We start from the raw sequence: 15452 nt of genomic DNA, 5'->3' as shown, positions 1-15452 counted from the left end.
GTGAAATGGATCGTTTTTGAGCTAAGTTAGGTGAAATGGATCGTTTATGAGCTAACCTAGGTGAAATAGATCGTTTATGAGCTAACTTTGGTAAAATGCGTCATTTTAGAGCTAACCTAGGTGTGATGGGTCATTTTGGAGCTAAACTAGGTAAAATGGATCGTTTGTGAGCTAACCTAGGTGAAATGGATCGTTTATGAGCTAATCTAGGTAAAATGGGTCATTTTAGAGCTAACTTGGGTAAAATGCATCATTTTGGAGCTAACCTAGGTAAGATGGGTCATTTTGGAGCTAACCTTGGTAAAATGGGTCATTTTAGAGCTAACATAGGTAAAATGGATCATTTTGGAGTTAGTCTAGGTAAAATGGGTCATTTTAGAGCTAACTTGGGTAAAATGGATCATTTATGAGCTAACTAAGGTATAATGGGTCATTTTAGAGCTAACCTAGGTAAAATGGATTGTTTATGAGCTAACTAAGCTAATTATGCCATTTTTGACATAAGTAAGCTAACTACATGTCATTATTGAGCAAACCTAGTTAACTAAGCATACTAGAGCTAACTTAGGTCATTTTGGAGGAAACAAAGCTAAGTATAGATCGTTTTAGAGCTAACTTAGGTAAAATGGATGGTTTTGGAGGTTAGTAAGCTTATTAAGTCATTTTGGAGGAAAAGAAGCTAACTCTAGGTCATTGTGGTAAGCATATTGGAGGAAATAAGGCTAAGTCTAGGTCTTTATGCATTTGTTAAGCAAAACACTAGAAGAAACTTACCAGCGACCACCATCTTTCAACACCTGCCATAACAAAGAGTAAACGAAATTAGTACAACATAAAAAAATACCGACATGAATAATAATATGTATATCACTTAAGTGTATCATCATCAAGTACAACATAAAAAATTATATACCTGACACTACTAATAATCTCGATCACTATCATCAATAAATGCATAATCATCATCATCACTATAATCAATGACGGGCTCATAGGGTTCAGTGGCATCAACATGTGGAAGGCCACCTTGACGTAATCGGTCAAGCACTGACATGTCATCTGCAGCAGTAACCTCTTCTTGTTCCGGCTCTTCTTGTTCCTCCTCTGGGTTGATGTCGGATTCACTGTCGCTGTCTACTTCAATATTTTGGGGTGAAGTATAGCGGTTCTTGAAACGCTTTTTGGAAAGACGTGTCTCTTGGAAGAATTCTCCTTCATATGTGTCTGGGTTAATGTGAGGTTCATAATCCTCTTCCTTTGGGGGAGATAGTCTAGCACGTGGGGGCACTTCATAAACGACATCCCAACCTTTCAGATTTGGATTAGTTTGGTAGGCCCACGGTAGATAGAATACTTGGGTCGCCTGTTGAGCCGTAATATAGACATCAGGAACATCTAAATGGGTGCTTTGTTTGATTTCAACTAGCCCTATATGTTCATGAGTCCTTCTAGTCTCCTTCGGTTGAAACCAATAACATTTGAAGAGTACGACATTCGGTGGGTTGTCACCATAGAATATAAGTTCATAAATTGCTTCAACTCTCCCATAATACTCGGTACCTCCTTCGCCGATAGCAGATACACAACAATTTGTAGACTTTCGGTTGGCCATAGATAGCTCTTTGCCATAGGTACGAAAGCGATACCCGTTGATGTCGTATTTGTCAAATGAACGGACCTTATAGTCAAAACCATTAGCGACTTGTCTAAATTCGGCGTCCATAGACTCTGAATTAGCCTACAAGTTTAATACGAAAGGATTGTTGCATTAGGCAGAAATTAGCGAATGTAATGAAATGGTCTAATAGAAATAACCGTTTGTTTGAACCAAGAGATGAAACCGGGATAGCCGCCTCCTTGCTTTGCGAGAAGCTCATACTCTTCGACGGAATCCTTTTGGATTACCGCTCCATACGAGAATATGGCGACGTATCGACTCTATGAAATATCCAGGAATAAGAGCAGTTCAAAGGAAATAGAAGTTGCGAAACAATGTACCGAGAACTTACTCGATGTACGGCCGCACTTCTGTCAGGTTGTTGAAGATATACAACGTAATGGTCCGCCATTCTTCGTTATCCAAAAATATTGGTTTTGAACCACTGGCTGGTGCGAGATTCCCTTTGAGTAGGCTGAGGTTGGATCCACCCTTTTGAGGTTCGTCAGCATTGTACCGAGGCTTCGGATTATGCAAATGATGATTTTTGGCTTCGTAGTGTGCTGTCACGAAGTTTGCCGCCTCCTCAGTGATGAATGCCTCAGCCATCGATGCTTCAATTCTACGTTTATTTTTACATTTTTGTCGAAGCGTCTTCTGCATCCTCTCAGTTGGGTAGCACCAACGATTTTGCACGGGCCCCCCCAATCTTGCCTCGGTCGGGAGATGCAAAATCAAATGCTGCATTGGATTAAAGAAGCCCGGTGGAAAGATCTTCTCTAACTTGCAGATCAACTCCGGCGCCAACTCTTCCATTTCTTCTAGCACGCCAGGCGATAGTTCTTTCGCACAAAGAACACGGAAGAAATAGCTGAGTTATGCCAGTACTAGCCATTCATCCTCAGGGATGAAGCCACGCAACATCACCGGCATTACCCGCTCAATCCATATGTGCCAATCATGACTCTTGAGACCAAATATCTTCAATTTATCAAGATTCGCTCCCCTCTTTAGATTCGCTGCATACCCATCGGGGAACATCAACTGCATTTTCACCCACAAGATAATTTCCCTCATAGCTGGCCTTCCAAGATTGAACCATGCCTTTGGCTTCGTCCAGTTCTGCTTTCCTTTCGGTTCTTTCATGTTTTGTAACGGCCTATCACATCGCGCCTCCAGATCGACTCTAGCCTTAGTATTATCCTTTGACTTCCCATCTATGCCGAACAATGTACCAAAAGTGCCTCGGCGATATTCTTCTCAGTGTGCATCACGTCGATGTTGTGTAGGCAAAGGAGGTCTTTGAAGTAAGGCAGATCCCATAAGCATGTCTTGTGAGTCCAGGCGTGCTTAGAATTATACCCCTTGAAGTACCCTGGACGCTCTGGATCTGGCTCGAGAGCGTTTAACTGATCCAGGGTCTGTTGGCCTGTCAACGCAGGTGGTGCAGAGTTTTTGACAACTCTACCTCTGATGAAGTTCTTCTTGTCTTTCCTGAACTTATGGAGAGGATCAAGGAATTGTCTATGCATGTCGAAGCAAGAAAACTTGCGACCTGCCTGAAGCCAACGAAACTCAAGAGCTCCCTTGCATGTGGGGCACGGGAACCTTCCATGCACACACCAGCCAACGAATAGCGCATACGCCGGCAAGTCATGCGTCGAGTACATGTACCAGACACGCATTATGAAGTTCCGTTTGCTATAGGCGTCGTATGTCTTGAACCCATTATCCCAGGCTTCTTGCAATTTGTCCTTAAGCGGTTGCATGTACACATTCATATTTTTCCCCGGATAGTTGGGCCCTAGAATTATCAACGTCAGGAAAATGTTCTTTCTTTGCATATCTGTCCGGGGGGAGATTGAGTGGAAAGACAAATACGGGCCAACAACTGTATTGGGCTACCGTCATACCAAACACACTGAACCCATCCGTGCTGATGCCGACTCGAGGATGCCTCGGATCTGCCGCTTTGTCAGCGTGTAATTCATCAAAATCTTTCCACGCAACGCCATCCGATGTGTGTACCATCATCAGATTCCCATCTGCATCTAGTTTGGTTCTTTTGCCTGTTTTGTGACCTGTCATCTGTCTGGCCGTCTCTTCGACCATGAAAAGACGTTGAAGTCTTGGTACGATTGGCATATACCGAAGAACACTAACGAGGATTTTGGTCTGTGTCTTCTCACCCATACCGTTGTCTACCACAACATACCTGGAAGACTTGCAAATGGGACAATAGTTCAAGTCCGCATAGTCAAGCCTAAATAAGGCACATCCTTTCTCACAGGCATGTATCTTCTCATAGGGCATCTTCAGTGCACGGAGGATTTTGTCCGACTGGTACAGGTTTGCAGGCATTACATGGCCTTTGGGTAGAAAGCGTCCAAATACTGTCATTATTGCGTCGTAGCATTCTCTGCCCAAGTTGAACTGAGCCTTCAGAGCCATTACTTGTGAGATGGCATCCAACTGACAAAGCTCAGTGTGCTCGTGGAGGGGACGTTTTGAAGACTCCAACATTTCATTGAAGGCCTTTGCAGATTCCTCCATCTCCTCGTCCGGATCCCGAGCATCATCATAGTCTTGCACCATGTTTTCCATCCCGGTACCATGCTCATCGGTGCGATGACGATCCACCTCAGCTCTGTCACGTTGGGCAGACTCACCATGATATGTCCACACCGTATAATCGGGCGTAAAACCACTCTTCTGCAGGTGTTTGCCCATTTCATCATCTGTCCTCTTTTCCCAATTGCCGCACCGGAAACAGGGGCACCAGGTTTTCCTCTGGCCATTTGCAAATGCGGCTTGCACAAACCCCTTGGTTTTTGTGAACCATTCAGCGCTCCATTTGTTCTGACCAGTGTGACCGGTATACATCCACGCATGATCACTCATCTTGAATTTCAGAGCTACTGGACACACAACAAATATATATATTCATCAGTTGATCTACTTTGTCAATTTTATTACGTCCATGCAACCTACACTCTAATAGGTAATGATAGGTCCTAATCCCACCCGAGTATGTGTAGATTGGGTTCATTTTTCCATGCTATGCTCCAGATCCGACGCAAAATTTCGGCAGCACCTCCCCGCTGTTCTCCTGATACACGTATCTGCAATAAACAGAGAGGATGTGTACCCGGAGAATAACAGGGGAGGCACTGACGAAATTTATGCGTCGGATCCAGAGCAAAGCATATGGGAAAACGAACCCAATCTACACATACTCGGGCTGTCCATGGATAGCGTTGGACAATTCGAAAGAATCAAGGTTATAAATATGCAAATGCATGCATATTTATAACTATAACGCTTTCGAACGGGAGACACATATTGGTTACGCATACTTATGATTCAAGACACATATATAGCTAGCTATCAAGTTTCATCGGCACGGACACCGGAATAGAGCAAATAATTAATGGGGGAGGAGGACATGTCATTCGTGCTCACCCACGAACGAAGGGGTAGAGCTCATCAAACGCACGGCGAGGTCGTCGAACACCAAACCTCGCAGCGATGAAAGAACTACACATTTAAATCTACCCGATCAACACAATTATATATGATGTTTTTCATAACAAAATCGAAAAATATATGACCTAACTCATAATTCACAAATATATGACCCCGTCGGCCTCTGGACGGCCAAAGAGCACCTTTTCGGGAGGTGTCGGGGGTCGGGTGTCGTGTCGGTGTCGGGGTGCCGTGTCGGGGTTGGGGTGCCGTTTCGGGGTCGGGGTGTCGTGTCGGGGTCGGGGTGTCGGGGTCTGGTGTCGGGGTCGGGGTATCGGGTCAGGGGGTCGGGGTGTCGTGTCGGGGTCGGGGTGTCGGGCTGTGGTGTCGGTGTCGGGGTGTCGGGGTCAGGGGGTCGGGGTGTCGGGGTGTGGTGTCGGGGTCGGGGTGTCGGGGTGTGGTGTCGGGGTCGGGGTGTCGGGGTTAGGGGGTCGGGTGTCGGGGTGTGGTGTCGAGGTCGGGGTGTCGGGGTGTGGTGTCGGGGTCGGGGTGTCGGCGTCAGGGGGTCAGGGGGTCGGGGTGTGGTGTCGGGGTCAGGGGGTTGGGGTGTTTCCTTCTATCCTTCTTCTTCTTTCTTTCTCTTCTTCTTCTTCTTTCCTTTCTTCTTCTTCTTCTTTCATCTTTTTTCTACGTCTTTTACTTCATTTCGTTTCTTCTTCTTCTACTTCTTTTCTTCTTCTTCTTTTTTCATCTTTTTTCTACTTCTTTTCTTTTCTTCCTTTCTTCTTCTTCTTTTTTCATCTTTTTTCTACTTCTTTTCTTTTCTTCTTCTTCTACTTCTTCTACTTCGTTTCTTCTTCTTCTTCTTCTTCTTTTCTTTTACATATTCTTTTTTCTTCTACTTCTTTTCTTCTTTTCTTCTAACACTAACACTATATAACACATATCTAGCACTAAATCTATCACTAACAATTAAACAGCAAAAAAATGAAAAAACAGAAGAAAAAAAAGAAAAAATAACTCACCGGAGCAATGGGACGGTCGGGGCAGTGGGGCGGGTGGGCCGACGACGTGGTGGCGCGTCGGGGCAATGGGACGGTCGGGGCAGTGGGGCGGGTGGGCCGGCGATGTGGTGGCGCGCCGGGGTGCCGGGATGGTGGAGCGACGGGGCGTCGGCGGGTGGGGTGGGGGCGGCGGGGTGGTGGGGCGACGGGGCAAGCGGGGGCGGGGGCGGCGCCGGGCGGCGGGATGGTAGGGCGACGAGGCGTCGGCGGGTGGGGTGGGGACGGCGGGGTGGTGGGGCGACGGGGCAAGCGGGGGCGGGGGCGGCGCCGGGCGGCGGGGGCGGGGCCAGGCGGCGGGGGCGGCGGTGGGTGGATCTGGTGGCGTGGCGTCGGGGAGGAGAGAGGGAGAGAAACAGAGAGGAGTAACGGGAAGGGGGGCTCGATCGGCCGTTAGTTAGGTTAGTTAGCCTTTGCCGCCGGCCAAGCCTTTGTCGTCCGCTTTTTTTATCTTTGACGTCTGCTAACAGACGGCAAAGAGGGGGGCCGTTAAGTTTTTTCTAATTGGCTCGTTAGTGGGGGCCACCTCTCTCTTTACTGTCAGCCAGCAGACGGCAAAGAAGTGACAGATGGCAAAGACCTTCTTTGTCGTCTGCCAGTTGTTTGCCTTCTGCTTTTTAGTAGCTGATGGCAAAGACCTTCTTTGCCGTCTGCTAGCGGACGGCAAAGAACTGGCAGATGGCAAAATCCCTGATTCCAGTTGTGACGACGAACTCGCAACACAAAAAGACACGGGATTTATACTGGTTCAGGCTACCATTGTGGTGTAATACCCTACTCCAGTGTGTGGTGGTGGATTGCCTCTTGGGCTGATGAAGAACAGTACAAAGGGAAGAACAGCCTCCTGAGGTTGAGGTGTTCTTTTGCTCTGTGGACTTGTGGGCGAGAACTCGATCCGTCTTCCCTCTTCTGTGGTGGTTAGGTCTACTTATATAGGCCCTGGTCCTCTCCCCAAATATTGAGCGGGAAGGGAGCCAACAACGGCGGGCGAATTTGAAAGGGGACAGCTAGTACAAGCTATCCTGACAAAAGCGGTCTTCGCCTGCAAAAGGCTCTGGCGGTGACGCCGTCTTGGGCTCTACGGTGACCTCCGTCTTGCCGTCCTGCTGGTCTTGGTCTTGTTGCACCGATATGGAAACCTTTGCCTGATGCCTGGGTACTCCGCGCCTGCGCCTGCCTCCTTAGCACCAAAGAGGAAACAAGGACACTGCACGCGCTGGCGCCCGCCTGGTGTCGATCTTCATGGCTCACGTCACGAGAGCCTCATGAGGTTTTCCCCGCCTTGATATCTCCGCTCCTCGCGAGGCAGCCTGGTGAGGCCGCTCCCGAGGAGATCTTGCGCCGCCCGCCTCGCGAGGCTTGGCCCCTCGCGAGGGTCTTGAACACTTCGTTGATGAAGATGGACCGTACAAGCCCGCTAGCATAGCCACGCCGTGGGCCGCGGGCAGGCAAGTCTGGGACCCCCGTTCCCAGAACGCCGACATCGGTGGAGCCAACCGACTCCAAGTCCACAGCAGGCTCGCTGGCGACGTGGAGCTGATCGAGGAGGCTGACGAGGCGGCTCTCGGGGCCATCTGTGCCCGCATCAGACGCGGGCTCGTCGGAGAGGCGAATCTCGCCAACAAGATCGGCGTGGCAGCTCGCCGCGCAGGCGACCTCCGCGCCGTGCAGCGCGTCGGCGCAGACGCCGTCTGGCATGTTGGGCTGGCTGCGCTCGCCAGGAAGGAACAAGGTTCCCGTCTAGAACAGGTCTCCGGGAGACGGTACACCTCGCCCCACGGTGGGCGCCAAATGTCGGGGGTTGGGTGCGACGTATGCCAATGGATGGCTTATCATGGTGGGAGCGAGTAGAACGTCGCCAGTGCCTGGAAGCGGGATGAGGCGTTGACACGAACGCCGGCGCACTTTACCCAGGTTCGAGGCTCTCCTAGGAGATAACACCCCTAGTCCTGCTCTGCGGGGTCCTTCTCTACCTCTAGCATACAATGGTGCTCCTAGAGCTGTATGCTAGAGGTAGGAGAAGGTCAGGCTTGCTCTCTCCTCCCTCTATGTGTGAGTCTAGTTCTAACAGGTTGGGAACCCTTTGCATGGGTGCCCTGGGGGTTTATATAGGCCTACCCCCCAGGGGTATAATGGTAATTTGGCCGGGTGTAGGGCCCGGCTGTCAGTGTCTCTGGTCGCCGGCTGCTGGGGCCCGCCGCCTGGCGGGCCCCCACCGTCTGGTCTGGTACGGAGCCGACAGGCCACCCCCGCCGCCTGCGGGTCTGGTCGGTTGCTGATTACTGTAGTCGCAGGGCTAATGACACATGCTTGGTCAGGGGAGCGTGGCTACAGTCCCGCCGCCTGGTGGGAGATCACTATAGCCACTCCGTGTCTCTTCTGGTTAATGGCGCACGGACCCCGAGGGAGGGTGGGCCGCCTGCTAGAGGCCGGCCTCCCTTGGGTCCAACTGGTTGGGCTTCCGCCGTCTTCCGGGCTCTCGCTTCCTGGTAGGGCCCACCGCCTGCAGGCCATACCGACAGGCCGTCGTGGGAACAGGGCTCCACCTGTCAGGAGTGACGTCAAGGGTGGAGTGACAACAGTGCCACGCCGTGTGGAGACCTCCGCCTGTACGGGGCACTGTGGCCGTGCCTTGCCCTGGACGTGGGGGTGATGGACTACACTGTAGCCACACCCTGTCTTGTCTTATTAATGGAGGCACAGACTTTGAGGACGCCGTGGGGCGACTGCTAGGAGCCGGCCTCTCTGGAGGCCGCCTGCTAGGAGCCGGCCCATCTTGGTGCTGCCTTCCGGAACTTGGCCGTCTTCTGGAGGCCGGCCTCATGAGCCAGCCGGCCACCAAAAGGCGGCGCTTCATTCTGGATGCTCGTGGGGCGCAGCCAGCCCAAAGTCTTGAAAGGCTCCAGGACTCGGGTTTGGCTACCCGTGGCCCATTACTCCGACAGTTCTTGTATGACATGCCGATCCATAGGAAGAGAGTTAGACTTCGTCATTGCATGATTTATGTTGCTTTGTGCTCACTACTAAATTACAAATCATTGTTGATTAAAATTGGCTTTGATATACGTTGGGATCCGGGTGGATCCATTGCTTGAGCACTTTATGCCTAGCTTAATGGCTTTAAAGAAAGCGCTGCCAGGGAGACAACCTGGAAGTTTTAGAGAGTCATTTATTGTTGAGTGCTTTTGTAAAGTTTAAAAACAAAAAAATATAGAGGGGAACCCAAAACTTTTCAAAAAGGAAAGTGAAAGTGAGAGAGACGAGCATTGTTGAAGTGGGGAAGCTCCTTGAACTTTGTTCATGCTCACGGAAACTTTGTGAATCTTAATTACAGAAACTTTTCAACAAAAAATAATTATCCCCTTGTACAATTTCATTGTATTATAAAAATAATGTGCCAAGATTTTCCTTTAGGATGATTAGATTGCTTGTTGGTATGTGCGGTGCAGAAACAGAAACTTTGGCTGTAGCGCTTGAATTTTCATTTTCTACAGGAACGTCAAATGTTTCTGAAACATTTTGCACAGTCTTGCTATACAAATTGTTTACGTTGTCCTCATTTTTCAGAATTTTTAGAGTTATAGAAGTATGATGGATGTTCAAATCTTTACAGACTGTCCTGTTTTCACGGATTGTTGTTATAGCTTCATTATTTGCGTATGTTTGAATTCTTGTTGAAGCCTCCTTGACTTGGGGCCATAGAATTGTGATAGAATACAGTGGGTAATGTTTGTTTATAATTATACAATAATGTTACAGCAGTACATGATGGGATTTCATTGCCATATTCACTAACCCCGCCACTAAAAGTTCGGTTAAGTTTTGTGTGGATGGAGTGTTCAAAAACCGAGGAGGTCTTGATGTGAGGAGAAGGAGGAGAGTCAAGAGCTCAAGCTTGGGGATGCCCAAGGCACCCCAAGTAAATATTCAAGGATACTCAAGCGTCTAAGCTTGGGGATGCCCCGGAAGGCATCCCATCTTTCTTCAATAAGTATTGGTATGTTTTCGGATTCGTTTCGTTTACATGTATGCGTAAACTCTTGGAGCGTCTTTTGCTTTTGTTTTTCACTTTTATTTTATGCACCATGCTGGTATGAGATAGTCCATGGTTGATTTATAGAATGCTCATTGCACTTCACTTATATCTTTTGAGTATGGCCTTTATATAATGCTTCATGTGCTTCACTTGTATCATTTGAAGTTTGGATTGCCTATTTCTCTTCACATGGAAAACCGTTATTTGTAGAATTCTCTTTTGCTTCACTTATATTTGTTAGAGCATGGTCTTTTTTAGAAATAATTAAACTCTCATGCTTCACTTATATCTATTTAGAGAGTCAACGGGAATTGGTCAATTGCATGGTTAGTCATAAAATCCTACATTAAACTTATGGATCACTGAATATGATATGTTTGATTCCTTGCAATAGTTTTGTGATATAGAGATGGAATATGTGGGAGGTACTAGTAAATGGTTGTGTTTAGTAAGAATATTGGTGTTAAGGTTTGTGATTCCCGAAGCATGCACGTATAGTCTCTCGTTATGCTATGAAGTTGGAGCATGATTTATTATTGATTGTCCTCCTTATGAGTGGCGGTCGGGGACGAGCGATGGTATTTTCCTACCAATCTATCCCCCTAGGGGCATGCGTAGTAGTACTTTGCTTCGAGGGTTAATAAACTTTTGCAATAATTATATGAGTTCTTTATGACTAATGTGAGTTCATGGAATATACACACTCTTACCTTTCCGCAATTTGCTAGCCTCTACGGTACCGTGCATTGCCCTTTCTCACATCGAGAGTCGGTGCAAACTTCGCCGGTGCATCCAAACCCCGTGATATGAAATGCTCTATCACACATAAGCCTTATTATATCTTCCTCAAAACAGCCACCATACCTACCTATTATGGCTTTTCCATGGCCATTCCGAGATATATTGCCATGCAACTTCCACCGCTTCTGTTTGATGACTTGAGCATTCATTGTCATATTGCTTTGCATGATCATATAGCTGACATAGTAGTTGAGGCTCAGCCACCGTTCATCAATTTTCATACATGTTATACTAGATCATTGCACATCCTGGTACATTGCCAGAGGCATTCATATAGAGTCATATTTTGTCATAGGTATCGAGTTGTAATTTTTATTTCTTTTGAGTTATAAGTAAATAGAAGTGTGATGATCATCATTATTCATTTTTAGAGGAGTGCCCCAGTGAGGAAAGGATGATGGAGACTATGATTCCCCCACAAGTCGGGATGGGACTCCGGACAATGAGAGAAAAAGAAAAAAAAATAAAAAGAAAAAAAGAAAAAGAAAAAAAAAGAAAAAATAAACAAAGAGAGAAGGGGCATTGTTAGTATCCTTTACCACACTTGTGCTTCAAAGTAGCACCATGTTTTTCATATTGAGAGTCTCCTATGTTGTCACTTTCATATACAAGTGGGAATTTTTCATTATAGGATTAGATGCACACCCACTTAGTTTTTTCATATTGAGCTTTCATACACTTATAGCTCTTAGTGCATTTGTTGCATGGCAATCCCTACTCCTCGCATTGATATCGATTGATGGGCATCTCCATAGCCCATTGGTTAGCCGCATCGATGTGAGACCTTCTTACTATTTTGTCTTCTCTATATTTACCCCTATCATCATACTCTATTCCACCCGTAGTGCTATATCCATGGTTCGCGCTCATGTATTGTGTGAGGGTTGAAAAAGCTGAAGCGCGTTAAAAAGTACGAACCAATTGCTCGGCTTGTCATCGTAGTTGTGCATGATAAATACTTTGTGTTAAGAAGACAAAGCATGACAAGACCATATGATTTTTTAGGGATAACTTTCTTTAGCGTTGATATTTTGAAAGACATGATTGTTTGTTGGGATGCCTGAGTATTGATGTCTTTATGTCAAATTATAGACTATTGCTTTGAATCACTTATGTCTTAATATTCATGCCATGATTAGACATATGATCAAGTTTATTCTAGGTAGCATTCCACATCCAAAATTATCTTTTTTATCATTTACCTGCTCGAGGACGAGCAGGAATTAAGCTTGGGGATGCTGATATGTCTCCGTTGTATCTATAATTTTTGATTGTTTCATGCCAATATTATACAACTTTCACATATTTTTGGCAACTTTTTATATGATTTATTGGACTAACCTATTGATCGAAAAGGCTACAAACGATCCCCTATACTTGTGGGTTATCAGCAACATGTTACCAAAAAGCTTGAAAACGTATAGTGCTATACGACACTCTAGGCACGATCTCCGGGAGCTCCTGAAGGGTCTTCTGGCTTGATGCTCCGGTGTGCGTAGACGGCGTTGAGATAACTGTTTCTGCAAATGCCTCGACTGATGTTTGTTGAGCTAGTGGTGTTGACACTGGTGGTGGCACTGTGGCAGTGGTGGCAGGAGTAGAGTGCCTAGTCCTGATGTCTGCAACTGGCTCAGCTGATGACCTCTGTGCCCTAGGCACTGTCTGGAATCTGTCAGTTGTAGGTCTGTCATCACTATTCTCAGCATCATCTCTCAGCTTCTCAATAATAGATTGGATCTCTGTGACCTTGACATCAAGATTATACATCTTATCTTCCACTGTCCGCTCAAGGCTCTCCTGATTCTTGGTTAAGTTGGCCAGACTCTTCTCAATCCTCAGAGTTGCTTCTAGCAGATATGTCAATTGGTCTTGCTTTGACTTGAGATTCACTATTGAAGCATCTGGTGCACTTGTTGCCTTTGCCGCTTTATCTGCCTTTGCTTTCTCAGCCTTCTCTTGAGCCTCAACTAAAGTTGGGTGTGAAGCATCCACCACCACTTCATTATCTTCAAATTCTGGTTAAAGAGGAAGGTGCTCTCTGTCAAGAAGATATGTTCCTGTACCAACCTTGGAGTTGATAAGCATCTGTATATGTGGTGCATATCCACATGACCTCTTTTGATCAGCAACAGTCCTTTTGACTGTCTCTACAATCAGGCTCATGACTTTAAACTTCTGTGGTATATCAAACAAGTGCAGCAAGTTGACGGAGTGGCCACGGATTATCCTCTCATCTCTAGATTTAGGCAACAAGGTGTGCCTCAAGATATAGTTTGTGGTGGCCAAACTAGCAAGCAGATAGTAAATGGAGCCAAACTTGTGAGTTTCCAAAGCCTTGTCAGCAATGGGCTTGTACATATGTGCCATTGTGTTGTGATCCATCATGGTCTTACCATATATATCAACATCATTCTCTTCTTCCTTTGGGGCATTGATAAGAGCGGCCCACTCTGAGATTGATGACTATTATCTAGTGCCCTTAGTCATCCACACAATCTTTCCATCTGGATAGAAGTGTGCAGTGGAGTAAAATTGCATTACCATTTCATCATTCCACTTTGTTAGCTTTTGTCCCACATAAACATCAACTCCTGTCAATCTGAAACTCTCATGAACGTGGGGGAAGTAGTCCTCATTTGCATCTATGTACTTCCAATCCAGCCACTTCATGTTGCTTATGATTGGCTTCTTGTCAAGCAGCACTATCTCATAGAAATCTTGTTGTTCTTTGGTGTGGAAATGATAGTCAACAATAGTTCGTCTCCTTGTGGCATAGGGATCAACTTTCCTCCATGCTCTTAGTCCACTATCTTTCCTCAACTTCATGTTTTCAGCCACTGGATGTCCATCATCATGGTCTGGAATCTTGGGCTTCAGTTTTGTGAGCACTTGTGGCTCTTCATCCTCTTGAACCTCTGGCACTGGGGCCTTGTTCTTTTCTGCAGCAGGGATATTTCTTGTAGATCTCTTGGGAGCAGCAGCTTTAGGTGCAGTAGCTGGAGCTTTGGGCTTGGTCTTGGAGGGTGCACCTGCAGATTTCATGGCATCAGCCATCAACTTCTGAGATTTGGCAGGGGGTGCAGCTGGTTCCTCTTCCTCCTCTTCCTCTTCCCTCATGGAAGGCTTGCCAAGCGCTCTAGCAGTTGTTGTTCTAGCTCTCTTTTTCCTTCCTGCAGCAGCATCATTATCATCAGACTGTTCAAGTGTGAATTTCATTGTTTCTTGAGTGGATCTTCTGACTTTAGACATTGGAGCTCTCCTGGCAGGGCCTTTCTTTTGGAGACCTGGCTTTGTAGCAGCAGCATCATACTCTTTCTTCAACACTTTCTTATTTGAGGTGACCTCCTCTTCAACCACAAAATCTTCATACTCACTGTTTGAGGTTCTTTTCTTCCTTTGTCTAGTGGCAGCTTTGGGCAGATTGCTAGGAGTGCTTCTGCTGCCCTCATAATAGCTTCCACTGGGGCTTGTGCCCTCACTGAGATGAACCTCTTCCTCTGACCTGTTCTGGCTATCACTTGCTTCAGACATCTTGCAGATAGACCCTGTGAATAGATAGGTATGGGCAGAGTGGATGAGCATCACAAAAAGCAGCTAGTTTTGCAAAAAAATTGAGTCAAAACCTCAGTTTTAGTTTTCTGTAGAAAGCATTTGGAGCTACCGATATGAAAATCTCGGTGACACCGAAGCACTAACAGAGTCTAAACACACAACATCGCTCAGACCGAGTTGCAGTTCGGTGACTCCGAGATGCTAGGGTTTCATTGAGGTTTTGCTTTCGGTCTCACCGATTAGTACACTTCGGTGGCACCGAATTGTACTTAGTGCAATGGCCAGGGCCAATTGGTGGGACCAAAAAATTCATTTCGGTCGGTTCGCGATGAGCTTGGTGGAAACCTAACCCTAAAATTCTTCATCGAATCTAATCTAAAGAAGTTTTTGTGTGGGAAGTTCTCATTCGTGGCAAGAAGCTAGACATTGACTTTGTGCATTGAACCAGAAAATGGAATAGCACAGAGTGGTCGAACCATACCCTAACTTGGTGACGATTCGCTACGGCATCAACGGCAGTGCAGAATCCCATTGACAGCGGCGGAGACCTGCGGCGGAGGCGCACAGGCAGAGATGGCGACGATCCGGAGACCAAGGGGCGGCAACACTGGGGCGCGAGCTTGTGTAGTTTGAAGAAGTTTTCAACCGTACGGGTTCATAGGATATATATACCTAGACGCTGTCAGTGGCACCGAAATGCAAAACTGTGTGCAATTATTGCAACTCGGTGGGACCGAGTCATTCTAATAGGTATCACCGAGATGAAAACCTAGATCAATCTGGTGATTTCGGTGGGACCGAGTAGGAGTGAGTTGGTCTGACTGAAATACACAAGAAGGTTTTGGAAGGCAGCCCTTGACAAATCGGTGACTCCGAGTGC

Source organism: Aegilops tauschii, chromosome 4 (genome assembly GCF_002575655.3).
Source record: "Aegilops tauschii subsp. strangulata cultivar AL8/78 chromosome 4, Aet v6.0, whole genome shotgun sequence".
Taxonomy (NCBI): domain Eukaryota; kingdom Viridiplantae; phylum Streptophyta; class Magnoliopsida; order Poales; family Poaceae; genus Aegilops; species Aegilops tauschii.
This window is presented reverse-complemented; position numbering follows the sequence as displayed.